General features: G+C 40.4%; 1 long non-coding RNA gene across 1 annotated transcript in view; it reads right to left on the bottom strand.

Annotated features, from left to right (window-relative positions):
- Window positions 1-19,429, bottom strand: part of LOC145280260 (uncharacterized) — a 53,304-nt gene extending 33,875 nt beyond the window's left edge. Inside the window, exons 1-2 of the long non-coding RNA XR_013868595.1 lie at window positions 18,991-19,429; window positions 4,740-4,908 (exon numbers count right to left, since the gene is read on the bottom strand). This is a non-coding gene — a long non-coding RNA (uncharacterized LOC145280260). The remainder of the gene's footprint in view (window positions 1-4,739; window positions 4,909-18,990) is intronic.
- Window positions 19,430-20,391: the final 962 nt, after the last annotated feature.

Raw genomic sequence — 20,391 nt, 5'->3', positions numbered from 1 at the left:
GGTGCAAGAAAAATACAGACAACTAAATAAAATTAAATATATATATTTTATTCTCACCAAATCAGAGATTTATAGTGGTAGAGGCGTTGTCATCAGTAGCAACGAGCCTGGTTGATGTCAGCGAGTTACTTGCGATAAGTTAATGACAGTATTCCCGACAACAGCAAGGTATATACAGTAGGTTGGTGTCAGTGACAACGGCAGTGATATTCACAGTAAGTTGGCATCAGCGACAATGGCGGTGTATTTGCAGTATGTTGGTGTCGGTGATGACGATGCCGAGATGATCCCCTAAATACAGTAAAATTGCCTCATGGTCGAAGGAGGGTTTCCTTTTATAATCGGTCTTTAGCTCAAATCAGATAAAAAAATGTTTCAATTTTGTGTCTCTGATTGGTCAGTAAGTTGCGTTTTCTGATCACGTGGTATATCGCCTACTACGTCCATGTGATAATATAAGCAGTATTTTCTTTTTTTGTTGTTGTTTCGTAATAACACAAGAAGTGTTAAAAACATTTAAATAAATATATGGTTTCGTTTTTTGTGTCTTCTGCTCGGTTTCGTTACATAATCAATCATATCCATTTCCGGTTGCATGATTTTTCTGAGCAATAATCTTGGACATTACTTAAAAAATATACAAATTTCTTTTCTTTTGGAGGGGGAGGGGCTCGTTTAAAAACTATATCTAGTATTTTCTTTAATTTTCTTTTTGGGAGTGATTATTGAGACTCCTAAGACGTGATCCTCTCATGTAGGACACTTTTTGTTCAAAACATTACTGTAGAGTTGAATGTGATAATCAAAGAGGAAAGCACCCCTGTGTGTGTGTCATGTGGTCATACAACTTACCTTCGGATGGGATCTGAGAGAAAGAGAAATTAAAAATGGCAGCCATGGATTTATAAGTTGTAGTCTCATGGAATCTCACGAGATCTCATCTTCCACTGCACATGTATGCAAATGGAATGGGGTCAGTTTTCTGATAAAATGTCTGTTGGCAGAGGCAGTGGAGGGAGACATGCTGGAAGTTGAGAGAGAAAGTTGTCAGTGACGAATTCTAGCTTGACTTTTGCGTATTGTATTTGGTTTATTTTGTTTTGTTGTTTACCAGCCCATTTAACGTCAAAATGAAAGGATCAAGGCGGCATTATACAAGGCGTTTGCTATCGACCCCGCCACTATTTGGAAGTAATTTGAGGCAAGAATCTTGCATCCTGGTGAAACTGTCGACGTTTATTTGGCCGAGCTGATGAAATTGACAGTGTTGTTTGGTGGGCTGCCTAAGTGGGCCTTGGCATGCAAATTTTTGGCAGGGCTCCCAACCAGAGCAAAGCAACTTCTGCGGGCTAGCTCAAGCATAGCTTCATTGTCCCTTAACGACCTGGTAGACCGGGCCAGGACCGTGATGAAGAATACTTTTGAGATAGGAGAACCGGTAGTCACTGCTGCACAGCGCGCATTAAATAAGGATAGACCGTCCCAGGGGCTCGTCCTGTGTGGTGAAGTCATGTGTTGTAGGTGCAATGACCAGGGCCACATTGCGATGAACTGCTGGTGGCGACTGACAACTATTTGCTGCTACCGATGTAATAAATCGTCATATGGTCCGGGATTGTTCGGGAAACGGGGGGGGGGTACAAGGTGCCAGCGTCAACCTCTTCCCCAAACAGAAATTAGACAAGGCGCTTCCGACCATTCAGGTCTATGTCAATGAGACATTGTGCTTAGCAATCTTTTACTCTAGGTGCTCTCACACTGTAGTGAGTGCGGGGCCTCTGCCGCAATTGGAAGAAGAAGACTACTAGATTAACCACCCTCAGTGGAACGATGCGGACATGTTGCGGGGTGGGTACTGTGAACATTCGTACTAAAACTGAAAATTCAGCTAACATCAAAGCGCTGGTAATACTCGAGAAACCGCTCAGCTTTGACCTGCTTCTAGGCTATGACGCCATCAGAGCCCTAGGTGGTGCCTACATAACACAGACGAGGGCGATACAGTTTCAAGAGAAGGTTCCAATGTCTGTTGCTTTGAAGATTGATCAGCCAGACTTTATTGTCAAGTTTGACCAGCAGCAGAAGGCTTGGACAGCTGCGTAGAAGTGGTTGGAAAACCAGGAAACAGCCAAACTGCGAAATGAGGTAACAGAGTACCATGTGCCCGACCAAATGAGGCCTGCATATGAAGAGGAACTTCGTGATTGGGTCAAGGATGGCTGCTTGATTCCCTACCCCTATGAGAGACTTGGACTTCCCAAAGGCCTGATTCTGCTGATGGCGGTCACTCAGCACAACAAAACAAAGGTGAGGCCAGTGATGGACTATCGCGAACTGAACGTGCATGTTGATGCGTTCACAGCAGATGCTGACGTTTGTGCCAGCAAGTTATGAAAGTGGCGCCAACAGGGTTCCAATGTGTCCCTGCTGGATCTAAGAAAAGCATACCTGCAGGTCCAAATCAGTGAAACAATGTGGCTATTTCAGACGGTAGTGTTCGCTGGCAGGAGATACTGCCTTACCAGACTAGGCTTTGGGCTGAATGTGGCACCCCAAATAATGGAGACCATTATTTACACTGTGTTGTCACAGGAAGAGACAATAAAAGATGGGATATTGGCGTACCTTGATGACATATATGTGAATGAAGACATTGTGTCATCGTCACGTGTGAGGGTCAAACTGGCTGAGTTTGGTTTGACGTGCAAGGATCCAGAACGTTTGGTGAATGGCATTCGTGTCTTGGACCTGAACGTTCAACAGGAGTGAGGAACTTTGAAATGAAGGCGCGGAACTGCAGTTCCTGCAGTACCCAATGTCTTCACGAGGTGAGCAGTATTCTCCTTGTGTGGAAAACTTGTGGGGCACCTACCAGTGTGTGGATGGACTCGTGTGGCAACAGGCATCATAAAAAGGAGGACAAGCGCAGTCACCAAAGGCTGGAATGATGAAACAGCCAACGATCTGTTGGTTTGCATGGTGAAGGAGACTATTGCAAGGGTAAAGCAGGATGACCCCGTCAAAGGAGACTGGTGCGTGCAGGGAGACAAACTGAATGTGTGGGTGGATGCGAGCTCTCTGGCAATTGGTGTGCTGTTGGGGAAGAATGGTGCTGCGATTGAGGACACTTGTTGGTTGCGACCGGCGAGTGATGCTGCTCATATCAACCTGGCAGAGCTCGATGTGGTGATAAAAGGTATCAACCTGGCACTCCAGTTGAAAGTCAGGAAATTACGCATCCACACAGATTTACTATGTGTGTACTACTGGATATCAGACACACTGACAGGCAAGACTAGGGTGCGCACTAAGGCAGCTAGCGAGATGCTGATCAGACAGAGAGTGGAGACCATAAAAAAGCTGGTAACAGAGTACAACCTGTGGATGCGGTACTGGTCACTTCAAATTGCAACCTTGCTGATAGGCTCACTCGAGTGCCACAGAGATGGTATGACACCATGAAGAAGTAAGCTGAGCCAGTACCATTATGTGCTGCCTCTATTGAGGTGGCAGATGAAATCAGGAAGATACACCACCTCAGTGGACACCCCGGAGTGAGAGGGACATGTTATTTTGTGCAGTTGTCCAATCCGTCAGTGTCCAAAAGAGCAGTGAAAGCAGTAGTCAGGGAATGCCAAACATGCCAGTCAATCGACCCCGCCCCGGCCAGATGGCGGAAAGGTCAGCTGGGAGTAAGCGCGGCTTGGAGCCGACTGGGTATGGACATAACCCACTACGGCAGCCAGCACTTCCTCACCCTGATCGATTGTGGACCGACAAGGTTTAAAATCTGGCGCCCATTAATAAGACAGGATTCCTCCAGTGTAATCCATGAATTGGAGTCCATATTTCATGAAAGGGGGCCGCCTGAAGAGATCCTTACAAACAATGACACGGCCTTCTGCAGTGGGGAGTTCAGACGTTTCGTAGATGAGTGGGGGATCCAGTTCAGACGCAGATGTGCATATGTACCAAGTGGCAACGGCATAGCAGAGCGGTGCCATCGAAGCGTGAAGAGGATCGCAACAAGAAAACAATGCACGATCACAGAGGCGGTCTATGGATATAATGCAACTCCAAAGGATGGCATGACTGCTGCAAGTGCACCCACCAATGCGATTCATTACTATCGAGTGCACATCAAGGACATTGATGCTCGTCTGCCTGATCAGCAGGAAACCCGAGGGCCGTATGAGTTAGGGGACACTGTTTGGGTGAAGCCTCTCAATAATCAATGCACCAGCAGCTTTCAAAGAGGGTGAATCACTGGCATTATCAGTGAGACAGCCGTGCTAGTCAATGGTACTCCATACCATGTGAAGGATATCCAGCCTGCCCTGAATCCGAACCAGTTGGTGAGTAGCAGTGATGGTGAATCATCCAACGATGACCTGTGGATCCATCCTATTCCCCACGATGGTACAACTGTGAACCCCAACACTGACGCCAATAGTTCCAGCACCCCTTCTGAGAGCTCCGATGAAGATGAAGAAGTACAGCCTGATGGTATGACTGTACGCCCTAACGTTGATGCTAATGCTTCTCACACATCTTTTGAGAGCTCCAATGAAGATGAAGTAGTCCAGCCAATCCTCCTTCGTAGAAGTGCCCGCAACAAACGACCACGTCCACCATGCCAAATGTGTGGTCTGGAGACCAGTGGGGAGCGTAGAGTTGAATGTAATAATCAAAGAGGAAAGCGCCCCCGTGTGTGTGTGTCGGGCAGTCATACAACTTACCTTTGAATGGGATCTGAGAGAAAAAGAAATTAAAGATGGCAGCCATGGATTTATAAGATGTAGTCTTATGGAATCTCACGAGATCTCATCTTCCACTGCACATGTATGCAAATGGAATGGGGTCAATTTTCTGATAAAATGTCTGGCAGAGGCAGTGGGAGGAGACGTGCTGGAAGTTGAAAGAGAAAGTTGTCAGTGACGAATTCTAGCTGGACTTTTGCATATTGTATTTAATTTATTTTGTTTTGTTGTTTACCAGCCCATTCAACGTCAATTACTTTCTTTTTTTTTTTTTTAACTAAATAAACTCTGTAAAATAAGTTAAACCACTAAAAACTTATAAAGCTAGGTAGAAAACAAACACTTAAAAAAATCAATTTTATTTTTTTAAAACAACAGTAAACAAGTAAAAATGTTTTTTAAAAAATATTGTGGAATGTATATTCTCTTTTAAAAACAATATCTTCCTCAAGAACAGTGATAAAATGTGTTTTCAATCGATATTTGTTCAATAATGGACCAGTTTTTCTACCTAGCAAAAATGGACGAGTTTTCCGGGCACTAGTTTTCCTATGTTTCATTTATTTATGTTTTTCTACCAGCGTTTGTTTCATTTTCAATTTTGAGAGGTTATCAATGGTCCTTTCGTTATCAAGCAGCCATTTTTTAATTCTAACTTAAAGAGGAGATACTAAGTTTGTTTTGAACCGAAAACACACTTGAAAAGTAGTTTAAACACAAATAAATTTATTCGGGTATGTAGAAGAGTTTTGACTTGTTTATCATTTCTTTTCTTTTTCTGTTAATTATAATAATAGATGCCCCATTGTCCCAATCCCATTCTTATAAGTTTAAAAGTAGATATACTTTCCTTTTTAATTAAGAAAATCTTCAGAATATTTTCTCTTTATGTATCTTATCCAAGATTTTGATAAACTCGTCGGAGATTTTCATCCATATTTTTCACATCCGTCTAAAAGGAAGTGTCATAAAACTTTAATTATTTCAGAAGAGCCGATGTCAGATACCGCCCATTTACAGCTGGCGCCAACAAAATTTAAAAACCCCGATCAGAGCAATTAAAACCTTTCAATAATCAAGTGAACACCCTCGGATGGGGACATATAGACATTTAGCAAGCAAGTTATCTTTCGATAAATGACAAATAAATATAATAAATTAAACTCTGTGAATCTCTGTTAAATCTGAAAATGAGATAACCAATTCTGGGATCTTTCTCAGTCTTATGCTGTAAATGAACAACTTCTAATAAGAAAAAAAATTGTGCTTATTTCATTTTTTAGTGTCAAAAAAAACAAAAAACAAAATTAAAAGAATTGGTTTAGAATTGGAAATTAGGCTATAATTTTTCCGATTCCGATACTCCAAAAAGTTCCAATTTTTCTGATTCCTGATTGTGATACTGATTAATCGTCTCAACACTAATATTTTTATTACAAGGGGTGATGCAATAGAAATCATCATGCTCACAAACGACCTCATGTTTGCTTAACCTGTAAAATGCTAGCAGAAAATGTAGAAAAGAAAAGACAAGTATAATTTTGTAGGTCGCTCATTGGTGAATGTATGCCATTAATTTGCATATGTACACAATTGGTAACTGTTAAAAGGAACGAATTGTAGAGCATGGCAGTTGAGTGGAGTTTTTTGTTGGACAGCATAGAACGAGAATAAACAGAGGAAGATAATATCGAATACACAAGGATTTGTTGCAAGCGGAGGAAAGTGTTGTGTCCAGTGAAATGAGCTGTCGGAGTCATGGAATATTTAAATAAAAAGTAAACAAGCTAATTCTAGGATAAATACTATCTATTACGGTCGAAACAAATTATATTTACAGCACGATATGCGGGTGTTAGTGCAGATGCTATCTTGTCCATTCTCTCTCAAACTCTAGTCTTTTTCTTTTCATCTTTATTAGAGTTATTTCCCCTTTAGCTTTTGATCGCTATAACACTTCCCTTTTGAAATATGGTGCTTGTAGGATGTTTGATGTGGGTCAATTTGTAGAGTTGAAGTGGATTTGCGCTTTCGTTGTGTTCTTCGGGCTGGACATTTTTTCTCAGACTTGTTTCGTTTAGTACATGTTGCTTGTATACTTTGAGGTATGTTGCTTGTATAGTTTGAGGTAATTCAAATGAGATGCAGCTGATTTGCATGTCTGACCCAAACAGAAGATTGTACATACACATCATAAATTACATTACCAGAATGACGTACTATGTGACCACGTGTCAATTTTTCTTTACCATTGCGACAGTCTTTTGCCACTAGAGATGTCCTGGTAGGAATTTACGTGACCTTGCTCCATGATGGTGATTGAATTGAATCTCCATCATCTTGTTTCTCTTGGGAAGATTAGTTAGTGATGGACGAATAACATTCATTGATAAAGGTAATTTTCTGTTCAACAGTGCTTCAGCAGGAGACTTTTCATTTGGGCAATTTGGATTTAGAGTAGCTCTGTCACTACTTAGAAATATTTCTATGATCTCTCGAATAGTTTCTTCCCCTTTCAACTTCAAGAGTGCTCTCTTGAATGTGTTGACAAAGCATTTAGATTCACCATTTGATTATGGATGGAAAGGTGGAGATCTGAGATGCTGAATACTGTTTTGTTTACAGAAGTCAGAAAATTCTGCTGAGGTAAATGCAGTACCATTATCAGAAATTAAAATTTCAGGAACGCCCAATATGCTGAAAATTTCCTGTAGTTTCTTCACAGTTTCATTTGATGTAGTATGGTTCATCTGGAAAACTGGCCACTTACTGTAAGCATCAACCAGTATTAAGTGATGTTGTCCATTAATTGGTCCTGCAATCCATGTGTAGTCGTGACCAAGGCATTTCTGGGGTAGACCATGCAATTCAAGATTTTGCAAAGAGTTGACATTTGGCACAACTTTTTACAAGTTGCTCTAATTGCCTGTCCATGTTTGGCCAATACACATAGCCATGTGACAATGCTTTTATTCGATTAATTCCTTGATGTCCATAGTGGAATTGCTTAAAAATTCTGTTCTGGAGTGTGAATGATAACATTCCCCAAAAAGGAGTGTACCATTGATTTCAAATAAAGAAGACTTTCTTTGAAAAAATGGTTGAAGTTGCTGGTCAGTGCATGTATTTGCCCAGGTTGTGAGATGAAAAGCTCGAACTTTCTGTAATAATGGATCTGCAGCTGTAGCCTCCTGGATCATCTCTGAAATAACAAGTAGCGATCTCACTGTGGAAACAAGCGCAGAGACAACTTCATGCTGCACAGGTATAGCAGTGATGACTGTGTCTTCCATTAGTTTTTGATGAGAAGTTATAAATTTGGATAACTCATCTGCCTGGCCAATTTTGCTGCTTAGCTGATACTTTATAGAAAAGTCGTAATCTAAAAGCATGGTTGCTTATCTTTGTAAGCGGTTTTCTGTATAAACTGGAATTCCTTTCCTGGAACCAAAAATACTTATTAAAGGCTTGTAGTATGTGATCAGAGTAAAATGATGGCCATATAGCATTTTGTGAAATGTAACATTAAATTTGAACTCAACCTCAGATCAAAAGTCTCAAACTCAAATCCAACTGTTCTCTTCTCTCTGCACTTTCCACACTGACGCCCAAAATAAAGAAGACAGCTCTTTTATAGAGAGACCCAACCACATCTCATTTGCATACCCCCTCCCCCTCTCATCACATCACGTGATTTTCAGTCCATAAATACCAGGGGGTGGCCATTTTTATTTTCTCTTTTTTTTTCTTTCCTAACACGAGCCGCACGATGCATGAGGTAAGGTTCTTTACTTTTAACCACACGCCCCCTTGATCTCTAAGATCAATAATTAGTATCATAGTCCACCATCCACGCTGGGCATCTTGTTCACGGTGTGAGCATCGAAGAGCCTCTTCTTCAGACACTTCAACATCAGCATCAACCTCCCCTTCCTCTGATGGCAAGGAGACTCTACGTATATCTAAAATGTGACGAGGCATTCCATCAATCGCTACTGTTTTTGGAGAGTACTTCAGTCACTGTACCTTTTCCCCAGCGAGTCGTGCAACGAGAATTGGGTGGTTTCACCCACACCTCTTCACCAACTGCGATGTCCATGCAGGCCTGTTCTTCTCTCTGCGTTACAGCCAATGGATGTCGCCATTCATAAGAAAAAATAGACCGGTGCGGCACTGAATTTTCATCTTGACCAGCCTTCGGCGTCATATTGTACCAAAAAACTGCTTCTTGGTGCGAAATCTGGCTTCTTGATGCCACAGCTTTTATAGTGCGATGGTGCCTCTCTATAATTCCATTTCCACTTGGACGGTATGCAGCTCTAAAATATAGCCCCACATTACACTTCGCACATAAGTCTCTAAAAACTTCCGAGCGGAAAGACGTACCATTATCCACCAACACCTCTTCTACTGGCCCCATTTCCATAAAAACCTCCTCGACAACTCTCTTTACCTCTTCTGCTGTTTCATTCTTGATTTTCCACCATATTGCTACTCTCCCAGGCCCACAATCAATCATAGTTACATGCAGTTCATGTTGATAATGTGTGATGTCAATGGCCAATCTCTGTCAATTCTCTTCAACATGCAGTTCCCCTTTTTCATGTCTAGCCGGTGCAGGGTCGATTGATCGGCATTCCCTACATTGTTCCACCACCTTTTGGACGTCTTGCATTGTGGCGTGCGGGTTTACTTTTCTTGCCAGGTAAAGGGTCCGTTCCTTTCCAAAATGATGCAGATTATGCAGGTCTTTTAAATTCTCTACTGCACAACATGCTGGAGCCCAGTCTCTTTCCTTGTGTAGCCAGGCTTTCCTGACTCTTGTCAGCCCATCTACTTTATATTTTTGTGACAGAACTAAGGTAATAGTTACCTTTAGTTCGAATTCTCGAACCAAGTCTCTCAGCGCTCCAAGTCTACGCTTGATAAGCATCTCCGTTTTTTTGTTTTGATCCGCTTATCACCAGACAGCTCTGATTTAATCCATGACACCACTGTTGCAGAGTCTGTTTTAACGTTCACTATCTGTAGCACCCATTTTAGAGCCAGATTGATGCCTTTCATCACAGCATCGAGTTCTGCAACATTGATATGGGCGCTATCATCCTTTTTGCGTAGCCAAGCAGCATCTTCAACAGCCACTTCTCCTATTTCCAATAATACCCCTAATGCTACACTGCTAGCATCAGTCCATATCACCCCTTCATGGCCATCCTTTATATGCCATTCTTCTCTCACAGGGTCCATTTTTTTTACTTCTGCAATGACTTCTTATATCATGAGAAACACTTCTTGATCAACTGCATCTTCTCAACTGTCTGTCCCAGTCTGCCTTTTAATAAAACTGCATGCAGTTCGCAGCCATCTAGCTATTGGGTAGTGGCCAACCAGCTTTATACATATAGAGAAAAGCTCTTTCTTGGCTAGGTCAACCTTGGCTTCAGGGATCGTATTTCCTCGCCCAAACATCAATTTTCCTCCCTTATTGTTCTGTAGTCGAAATTCCAAAGCCATTCCGTTTTCCAGTGACTCAGGCGGTTTTGTCATCAATCCATATGCTTTGATATGCTCTCTCACCCTTTCTGCAGTAACCTGTTTCATCCACGAGTACATCGTTGATGTAAGAGCAGGTGCCTCTCTTCACTTCATCGTCTTTGGCCAACACTATCTTAAAAACTGCCGTCATTATCTTTGGTGAGGAGTTCAGACCAAATCCTAATCGTGTCAGACAATAAACTTGACCTTTGTACTCTACCAATTGATATTTCCACAATTTCTCATCCACATGATGTTGGAGGTAAGCTGACTTCAGGTCCACAATTTTAGTTGCCTGCTTCATCCTCCTCCATTTCCGTACGACTTCTTCACACATGTTGATTCCGTTCTTTGTGTGACAAGCGACAAACTTGTTCAGCTCACGGAAATCCAACACTGGCCTAACTTTCTTCTTAATAGGTTGGACCACAGCCATGAGTGGCAAAATTCTTTCAACTTTCCCTGACCACGGCATTAATATTCCTTCATCTATCCATCTCTCAACTTCTTTTTCAAACTGTGGCTCTGCAGCTCCTTTCAGTGTGTTTTTGTAGCAGCTGACCCGATTCGTCAATACAGGTGGCTCCGCGGTCCATCGCCATTCTACCATCCATTTTTCACCATCGAAGCAGGCTCGAAAGTCATCATCCTCAATCAGACATGGTCGGGTTTCGATGGTTGGTATCACCCCTGGTTACACTTCCTGTTATTCCCAGTGCACTCTTATTGCCAAACTTCACCTGGCCTTTAGCAATAGTAGCTCCTCCCAGTCGGTCTATTGCGTCCAGACCCAGCACCACATCAATTCCTGCAACCAATCTATCCAGCACGATCACTCTTAGTCGCATGGCATATTCCTTACTACAATCTCCGCATCGGCCTCTCCACAACATTCCACTTCTCTGCCATTCACCGCTCTAACGTTGCTGGCTCCATTCCAAGAATTGGTGACGCTCGTAGTAATAAGTGTTGTTGTACATCCAGTATCAACAAGAGCTCTAGCCCTCTTTCCATTGATTGTGATGACTAACTGTGGCAACAAACTCTCATACGCCTGTTCAATATAAAAGGGGTGACTACTGGTGCAATAGCACCCCTTTACTCGTTTCCCGGAAGCGAAGGGCAATTCCTGCTAATGTGCCCTACTTGGCCACACCAAAAACAGATAATGTCTGGCCGTGGCTCCCTACAGTCTCTCATTAGGTGTGGTCCTTGACATCGAAAGCATTTACCAGTAAATCCATGGCCTTGCTTCATCACTGGTCGCTCCTTTCTGCTTGCCACAGCAGCCGCGACCGCCCCCAGCTCACCAGACTGTTTCGACAAAACTCTAGCATGCCTTAGAATCTCCTCCACCTCCATGGTTTCAATATCAGTAAGTCGTTGCAGTTCCATGGAGATGCAATCAGGGAAACCAGTTACAAGCGCCAGCTTTACAGTCTTCTCACAGTTGCGTCCCCCATATCCAGCCAATCCTGCTAGTCGCCTTATCTCTGCCATGTACACGCCCACAAACTCCCCAGTCCAGGTGACTCTTTTGAGCTTGTTGTAAGCCTCAAACGCGCTCTCAGAAAATGCGGTCTTTAACCGGTTTTCAATGCTCTCAACAATGGCCTGATCCGTCTCTCCCATTTCTAGATGGACTGCTAGAGCACTTCCTCCCAAATACATTGGTATTTACGTGGCTTCATCCTCGATCTTCTGCAGCCTTGCCACCAACTCCAGCTTGTTAAGCCATGCAACCACGTCACCTTCTCCAGTAAATGGCCTCAGAATATCGCTGCTCGATCTTACTCAGTCACCCATTTTTGTCACTGTGCCGAAATAGCTTGACATTAAATTTGAACTCAACCTCAGATCAAAGTCAAACTCAAATCCAACTTTTCTCTTTTCTCTGCACTTTCCACACTGACGCCCAAAATAAAGAAGACGGCTCTTTTATAGAGAGACCCAACCACATCTCATTTGCATACCCCCTCTCTCATCACATCACGTGATTTTCAGTCCATAAATACCAGGGGGCGGCCATTTTTATTTTCTTTCTTTTTTTCTTTCCTAACATGAGCCGCATGATGCATGAGGTAAGGTTCTTTACTTTTAACCACACTTCACCGCATAGATGATTGCTAGGGCTTGTTTTTCAATTTGGCTATACTTTCTTTCAGTAGACGTCAATGACTTTGATGCATGTCCAATGGCTTTTTCACTTCCATCAGGAAAAATGTGCGATATTCCTGCTCTGACTCCATAGTCTGAAGCATCTGTCACAACAATAATGTCTAATGATGGATTGTAATGTGTCAGCAATAGATCAGAACTAAGAAGTGTTTTGATCTTCTCAAATGATTCTTTACATGTGCTTAACCAGTTCCATTTGGTCTCTTTTTGTGAAAGATCATTCAGAGGCCCCCGTAATTTGTGTTAGAAAGAACTATGATGACTTACAACGCCCAGAAAATATAGTAATGTTGTGACATCCTTTGGTGCTGCCATGTACTTTATTGCCTGCATATCATCCAGATCTGGTTTTTGACCATATTTGTCAAATATACATCCAAGGTATTTCACAGAAGTTTGGAAGAATTTGCATTTGTCTGGTCTTAAGTGAAATCCATATTGTTGAATTCGATCCAGCATGGCAGTCAGACACTGCAGAAGTTCCTCTTGGGATGTGTCTGTAACGATAATATCATCAATGTAGGCAGAAACTCCTTGCAATCCTGTGAGTACTGTATCTAGTTTGCTGGAATATTGCTGGAGCTGACTTGACCCCAAATGGAAGGTGGTTAAATTGAAATAATCCCTCGTGAGTGTTGATAGTGAGAAGATTTTTGGAATCTTCATACACTTCCATTCGTAGATATGTATTTGCAAGGTCCAGTTTTGCAAAACAAGTTCCACTATTGAGCTTTGAGAATAGATCCTCCAGTATGGGCAGTTGGATACTAATGTGTATCTAGTCTGTCATTTAGCCCTCTGTTGAAGTCCACACATAGGCGTATTTTGCCATTAGCCTTCTTCACAATGACAATAGGTGCTCCCCAACAAGTATATATTTTGTAATTTGTAGGTTGGATTATTTCTTCTTGTTGTAGACGATCCATTTCTTTTTTTACTGTGGCTAAAGCTGCATATGGTATTGGATGCTTTGGTCTGAAGACTGGCTTTGCATCTGCCTTCAGTTTTAAAGTTTCTTTAACTTTAGAACAATGTCCAAGTCTCTCTTGAAAAACATTGTTGAACTTTGCTTTAAGTATGTTTTTAAAATGTGTTTCAGCCTCTGCTGCAGCATTAATATTAAAAGAATTGAAAATTGACTTTAGGGGGACATTGAAATGATCAAGTTCTTCAATAAAATCGAAACCAAGAAGATTCAGGGTTTATGCATCAGAGACATAACGAACACCTAAAATTTCTTTTCCTTTAAAAAAGACATTGCATGTCAATTCACCAGTTAGTTGTATCTTGTTTCCCGATGCACCACAAGCAACATTAATTGTCTTCTTAAGAGTTGGTTTTCCCAACAATTACCATGTTGGACATGACATACAAGCAATATCTGAAGCAGTATAAAACTGAAAGTTCACTGGCTTATCTCAACAAGTATATATTTTCTCCGAATTAAAAATTTACATTGAAAGTAGCAAAAATTGAATTCGATGTGGCTTTCTGGAAACGTTCTGGCGTTTTTCTGTGATTTTTAGTTCTTGGCTGTGCAGTACTCATCCTGGAAATGTTGGGGTTATTTTTAATGTAGAAAAAAAGACAAGCATAATTTTGTAGGTCGCTCATTGGTGAACGTATGCTATTAATTTGCATATGTACACAATTGGTAACTGTTAAATGGGACGAATTCTAAAGCATGGCAGTTGAGTGGAGTTTTTTGTATGAGAGCTTAGAACGAGAACAAACAGTGGACGATAATATCGAATATACAAGGATTTGTTCAAGTTGAGAAATGAGTTGTTGAAATCATGGAATATTTGCATGAAAAGTAAGCAAGCTAATTTTAGGTTAAATACCATTTATTACGATCGAAAAACAAATTATATTTACAGCACAATATGCATGTGTTAGCACAGCTGCCATCTTGTCCATTGTCTCTCAAACTCTAGTTTTTTCTTTTTATCTCTATAAGGGCAATAACTCTTACTTCCTTTATTAGAATTATTTCCCTTTTAGCTTTTGATCGCTATAACAGAAAGGGAAAAATACGTTCGTGCATTGTATTGACAAAAGGATGGCTTGACACTGCCAGTTTTTTTTTTTTTTTTCGTTTTGTTCCCTTTCCATTTCATAAGCTATTTTGGCGTTTGTATTTTATTTCATTTTTAAGTGACTTTGATAAGTGGTGACTTAATATAAAAAAACATGGACAGATTCGACGTTTAATACCAGAATTTGATGAATTTACTGCTGGGCTGTCTGTTGAGAAGGCTGAACGTATTTGCAACTTGTGCAAAATAAAGGAGCCAGCAACAGTCATTCTGTTGAGGTTAACTGGAGAGGCCTATGCAGTGTACCAGCAACTCGGAGATTAACCTGACTGGGAAGAAATTAAGCAGAGCTTATATACAGCATTTGGGATGTATCCTTTTGTTGCATGGCAACAGTTCACTCCCTGGCAACTACATCCCAATGAAATGGTAGACGTTTACTTAGCTGATTTCCGGAAGTTACCAGCACTCTTTAATGGCGTCAATGACAAAATGTTATGCTGTGTCTTTTGATGGGCTTATCTGAGGATGTCAGTAAACTTTTGCGAGTGTCGTCACATACTGACAGATTAACAACGGACGAGTTATTGGGCTGAACGCAAACCATCTTTAAGGAACCATAACCAATTACAACAGCAACTGGCACTAGTCGTGCAGCATTTAAACCCTATGGAGACAATGTGGATTCTCTCTCCCAGCGAATGCTAAGCATGAGAGCCCTGTCTGCTATAAATGTGGAGGTCCTAACCATTTTGCTAAGGAGTGCTGGCGTCGAAGTGGTACAATGAATGATTATCAATGAGCACACAGAACACCACAATGTTATTGTTACAATGAGTTAGATCACATATCTCGGAACTGTTCAGGAAATGTAGTCGGAGAAAAGGTATTGTCACCACCCTTGCCCTTTGCCAAGCAATGAACACAGCATTGCCTGTTGTCAATGTTAAAATCAATGAAGTGCAATGTTTAGTACTTGTAGACACAGGATATTCCCGGTCCATAGTTAGCACAAATCACTGTGGGACATGGAGGAAGCAACAAGTGGAGGTCATGACCATTAATGACTTATCCCAAGTATGTTGTGGTATAGGGACTGTCACAATCTGCACTGAGAAAGGTGACACAGGTGAAGTTAACATCCTGGTTATGTAAGAAAAACCCCTTGGATACGACTTATTACTTGGAATTGACACAATACGAGCTCTAGGAAGTGTCATAGCTACAGCAGCCAGAGATATAAGGCTTGGTAGAGGGAAAGAAGTATGTACAGCTATTTCTATTGAGGAAAAGGATTTCTCTGCTACGTTTGATAATAAAGAAAGGGCTTGGACAGCGAGGTGGAAATAGACTATTATCGAATCGCCAGATCAGTTATGCAATACCATTCCAAAGTATATAATTTCTACCAAGAATCAGCTGTGGATTGATAAGGGTTGGTTAATATCATACCCACAAGAACGTCCTGACCACCCAAAGGATTAATTTCACTCATGGCTATTGAACAACTGACTAAACACAAAATTCGACCCATGAAGGATTATCGAGAATTAAATCAGCATGTTGATGCTTTTACCGAGAATGCAGATGTGTGCACTGCTAAACTATGAGAGGGGCTTCAGAAAAGGAGTAATGTAGCACTGCTGGATTTGAAAAGAGCCTACCTACATATACAGGTCCATGAGTCACTGTGGCCATTTCAGACAGATAATCAAGGGTAAACGATACTGTTTGACATGCTTAGGTTTTGGCCTAAACGTAGCACCCTTAATAATGACAGTTATCATTAAAACTGTTTTGATGCAAGATGAGACCACTGTGAAAGCTACTTCAGCTTACATTAATGACATCTATATTAATGAAGACATAATGTCTACAGATGCAGTCCAAATGAAACAAATCTTTCATTTTAATAAGCAAAGACCCTAAGCACTTAAAGGATGGGACGCTCATGTTTGGCCTTAAAATCCGGGAATAATGGAAGAGAGGGAGCCTGATTCCAGATGTACCTAGTGTGTTAATGTGGTGCATCACGTTTTCTATTTGCAGTAAATTAGTAGGACATTTACCTGTCTATGGATGGCTCTGACTGACAATAACTGCGGTCAAAAAGGATGGGATGAGATAGTCGATGACAATTCTCTCCCGCAAATGATGGCTGAAACGTTGACTAAAGCATGTAAATATGACCCTGCCCAGGGAGAGTGGCATGTATCTGGACATGAACTGAATGCATGGGTTGACATGAATTCTTTAGCTACAGGTGTAGTGTTGGAACGATTGGGTAAAACCACCAAATGCTCAGTGCACTACAAGGTTTGGCAGTGGACGAATAGAAAAAATAATAAGTCCTCAGACTATGTTGGCCGATGGTGTCCCACATCATGTGAAAGATGTCTGCATCTGTTGTGTCTCCTGTACTTCGGAGGATGATGAAGAAGAAAACATAAAATTCGAGGATGATCCTGATCCTCTACTACCTGTGGGGTATATGGTTAGAAAAAAAAGCAAAAAACAAACGTACTGGGTGTATCTGCAGATCGATAGACCCCGGATCGTCCAGACATGAACCAGGAGAGTTACACATTGCAGAGGACTGGAAGCGATTGGCCATTAATGTGACCTATTATCGCCATAAGCTGTATCTGTCTATGGTCGACTGTGGACTGGGGAAGTTTGCCATATGGAGAGAGATCAGGGCAGAAGCTGTCAAATGGGACAACTTCTAAAGCATAGCAATTGAGTGTAGTTTTTTGTTGGACAGCTTAGAACGAGAACAGACGGTGGAAGATAATATCGAATACACAAGGATTTGAAGTTGAGGAAAGAAAGGAAAAAAGACTTTCGCGATTGACCATTGATGTGACCTATTATCGCCATAAGCTGTATCTGTCGATGGTCGACTGTGGACCGGGGAAGTTTGCCATATGGAGAGAGATCAGGGCAGAAGCTGTCAAATGGGACAACTTCTAAAGTATAGCAATTGAGTGTAGTTTTTTGTTGGACAGCTTAGAACGAGAACAGACGGTGGAAGATAATATCGAATAGACAAGGATTTGAAGTTGAGGAAAGAAAGGAAAAAAGACTTTCGCTCGTTGTATTAATAAGAGGACGGTTTGACACGGCCAGTTTTTTGTTTGTTTGTTTGTTTTGTTCCCTGGTACTCATGCAGAGAGTGATCCGTGCTGAAATAATAACGTTATTATTTAAAAAGCTATTCTTAACATGGGGAGGGTATAGGGTATATGGTTAGAAAAGAAGAAAAAAAAAAAGAAACGTACCGGGTGTATCTGCACTGCTATTTGCGAAAGAAAAAGGAAAGGATGGCCAGCGCATTTGTATACGCGAAGGGCATCTTGGGAAGGCAGAGCATGATGGGAGAAGCTATTTTTTTTTCCTGTCTCTTCCTTTTTTTTTCTAGATAGGAGGATATAAAAGCAGGGGAAAATTCCCTGGGGCAGCAGAGAGAAAAGAGTCGTGAACATCTTCTCTTGAAAAGAATTTTGTATTGCTGATGTTCGGATAGTGCGGTATGACATTGGTGGCGAGAGGCCAAGTGTGGTCGATTGGAAAAGAAGAGGGCAGAAACGTGCTGTTGTCGAGAGAGTGACTCACTCCTTCCCGAACCCCAGAACCGAATCCTGATTATAACGCTAGAGAGGGGAAGGGTGTTTTGTACCTATTCTGTACTTTAATCTTACAATTGAATAAAAAAGATATCATAAAACTTTAATAAAATGTGGAAATACGATTTAAAAAATAGTGCGGATCATTCTCTGCATTACATTAGCACCTGTTCCCTTTTCATTTTATAGGTGGCAAAAAATAAAGGGTTTGTTTTACTGTACGCATAGATTCGAAAAAGTTGTCACAAAACAAATATAGAACAAATAAATGTTATCAAAAGCAAGATAAGTTACTTTTCTACCTAACTGGATATGTTTTTAGTGTTTATATTAAAGGTAACATGTTTATAAAGCTCGAAAAACATACAGTGTTTACCGATGTAAAACATTTTAAATAGCGGCCGATTCTCTCTTTGAAACGGTAAGTTTGGGAAAATGAGTTATAAATAAAAAACAGTCAAAATACTGTTAAAAACCCACCGAATATATGTCAGCCTATGTCACAGAAACATATATTGAGCGAGTTTCTAACAGTATTTTGTCTGTTTTTTTTTTATTAATAATTCATTTTCCCAAACTTACCGCCTCAAAGAGAGAGTCGGCCGCCATTTTAAATTTTCCAATACATCGGCAAACACTGTATGTTTTTCGAGCTGAATAACAGGTTACATTAAATATAAACACTATAAACATATCCAGTTAGGTAGAAAAGTAACTTATCTTGCCTTTGATAACATTTACTTGTTCTATATTTGTTTTGTGACAACCTTTTCGAATCTATGTGTCCAGTAAAACAAACCCAAAATAAAAATAAATATATTTGAAAATTGTACCCATTTTGTGCTTCCATACCTCAATTGACAAACGCAGGCGTCATCTGCCGGCGTGGTTGAAAGTCCGGGTATGTCTTTATGTGCAGTTTCTCATTTATTTGTTATATATTTGAATTTTGACCACTTTTTTGAATCTCTGTGGATTGTAAAACAAGTATTTATATTTGTTTACCTCTGAATCGTTCGAGGGGAGGAGGGAACTAGCTAAACGTTGATCATCAAAATACGACACGAAGGATTTTACAAACCGGTGAAGGAGGAGGAAATGACTCCTCTAAATAAAGATTATTGGATGCCGTTCGCATTCACCAAATTTTTCTATTTTATTCTACTATTTATAGTGGTGTCAATATTAGTTTCGATCAATACCTGATATTTTTTTCATTCAAATAATTTTTAAAATAACCATTTGCATATGCAAGTGTATCCTTTGTCTGGATGACGTGAAATACGAATGCATTCCCCTCTTCCTTCTTCTTCTTCTCCTCCTCTTCCTCCTCTCTCTCTCAGCTTTTTGTTACACTCAACATAATTATTACCACAGCTGCTACCACCATAGAAGACTACTATTACTACCAATGTCAACTGCCCCACGCCCACCTCCTCCTCACGTTTTTGTAAATTTTAGCAGAGACCATTAAGTGGAAGATAATTCAAAATCTGTTTCAATCAGAGAATGACACATTTTTAAATACTAAACAAATTTCATTTGATCAAAGCGTCTTATTTATTTGCCACAAGTTTTCAAGTTTACAAATCATTCTTTATCCTATTCAAAGAAGACTTTGAAGACGAGAAATTATATATAACAAGATTTGACGAAGAGTAAGTATTAATTCCCTCTAATTTGTTTTTGCTCCATTTTATAAACTAAACTTCTTACACGAAAGTAATATACTTTTTAGAAAAATGGCACTTTTAAGTTTCATAGTTTTCTTTAATTAAAAAACGATCCTATATTTTAAAATAGTATTTTCAAATTTAATTAAAGCTTTATGATATCTGTTTTTATTAAATTGTAAGGTTAAAGTAGAGGATAGTTACAAAACACCCTCTCTTCACCATGTTAAGAATGGCTTTCTAAATAATAACGTTATTATTTCAGCACGGATCAATAAGGGCACTTTCAGTATTACTATGTTTGAAAAAATACTTTTTTTTTTTTTTAAATTCGTATTAGTTTCCAAATATTTCAACATAGTATGGTAAATTTTTAGTTTACCAATCTCTTGGCATTTCCCTTTAATTTTTCGAATTTTAAAGGTTTTCAGGTATGCTGAAAACGAATATCGCATTATTTTGCGCAAATAAGTAGGTATCCATTTCTGAAGACATTCAGTATCCAACGTAATCACTAACAATTTACTGGCGGTTATCTTGTTTTCCAATACCCCCCCCCCAAAAAAAAAAAACGCCAGAA

The sequence above is a fragment of the Euprymna scolopes genome, chromosome 7, assembly GCF_053919585.1.
Source record: "Euprymna scolopes isolate OS-2025 chromosome 7, ASM5391958v1, whole genome shotgun sequence".
Lineage (NCBI taxonomy): Eukaryota > Metazoa > Mollusca > Cephalopoda > Sepiida > Sepiolidae > Euprymna > Euprymna scolopes.
Note: the sequence above shows the minus strand (reverse complement) of the source record. Positions and strands in the feature narration are given on the sequence as shown.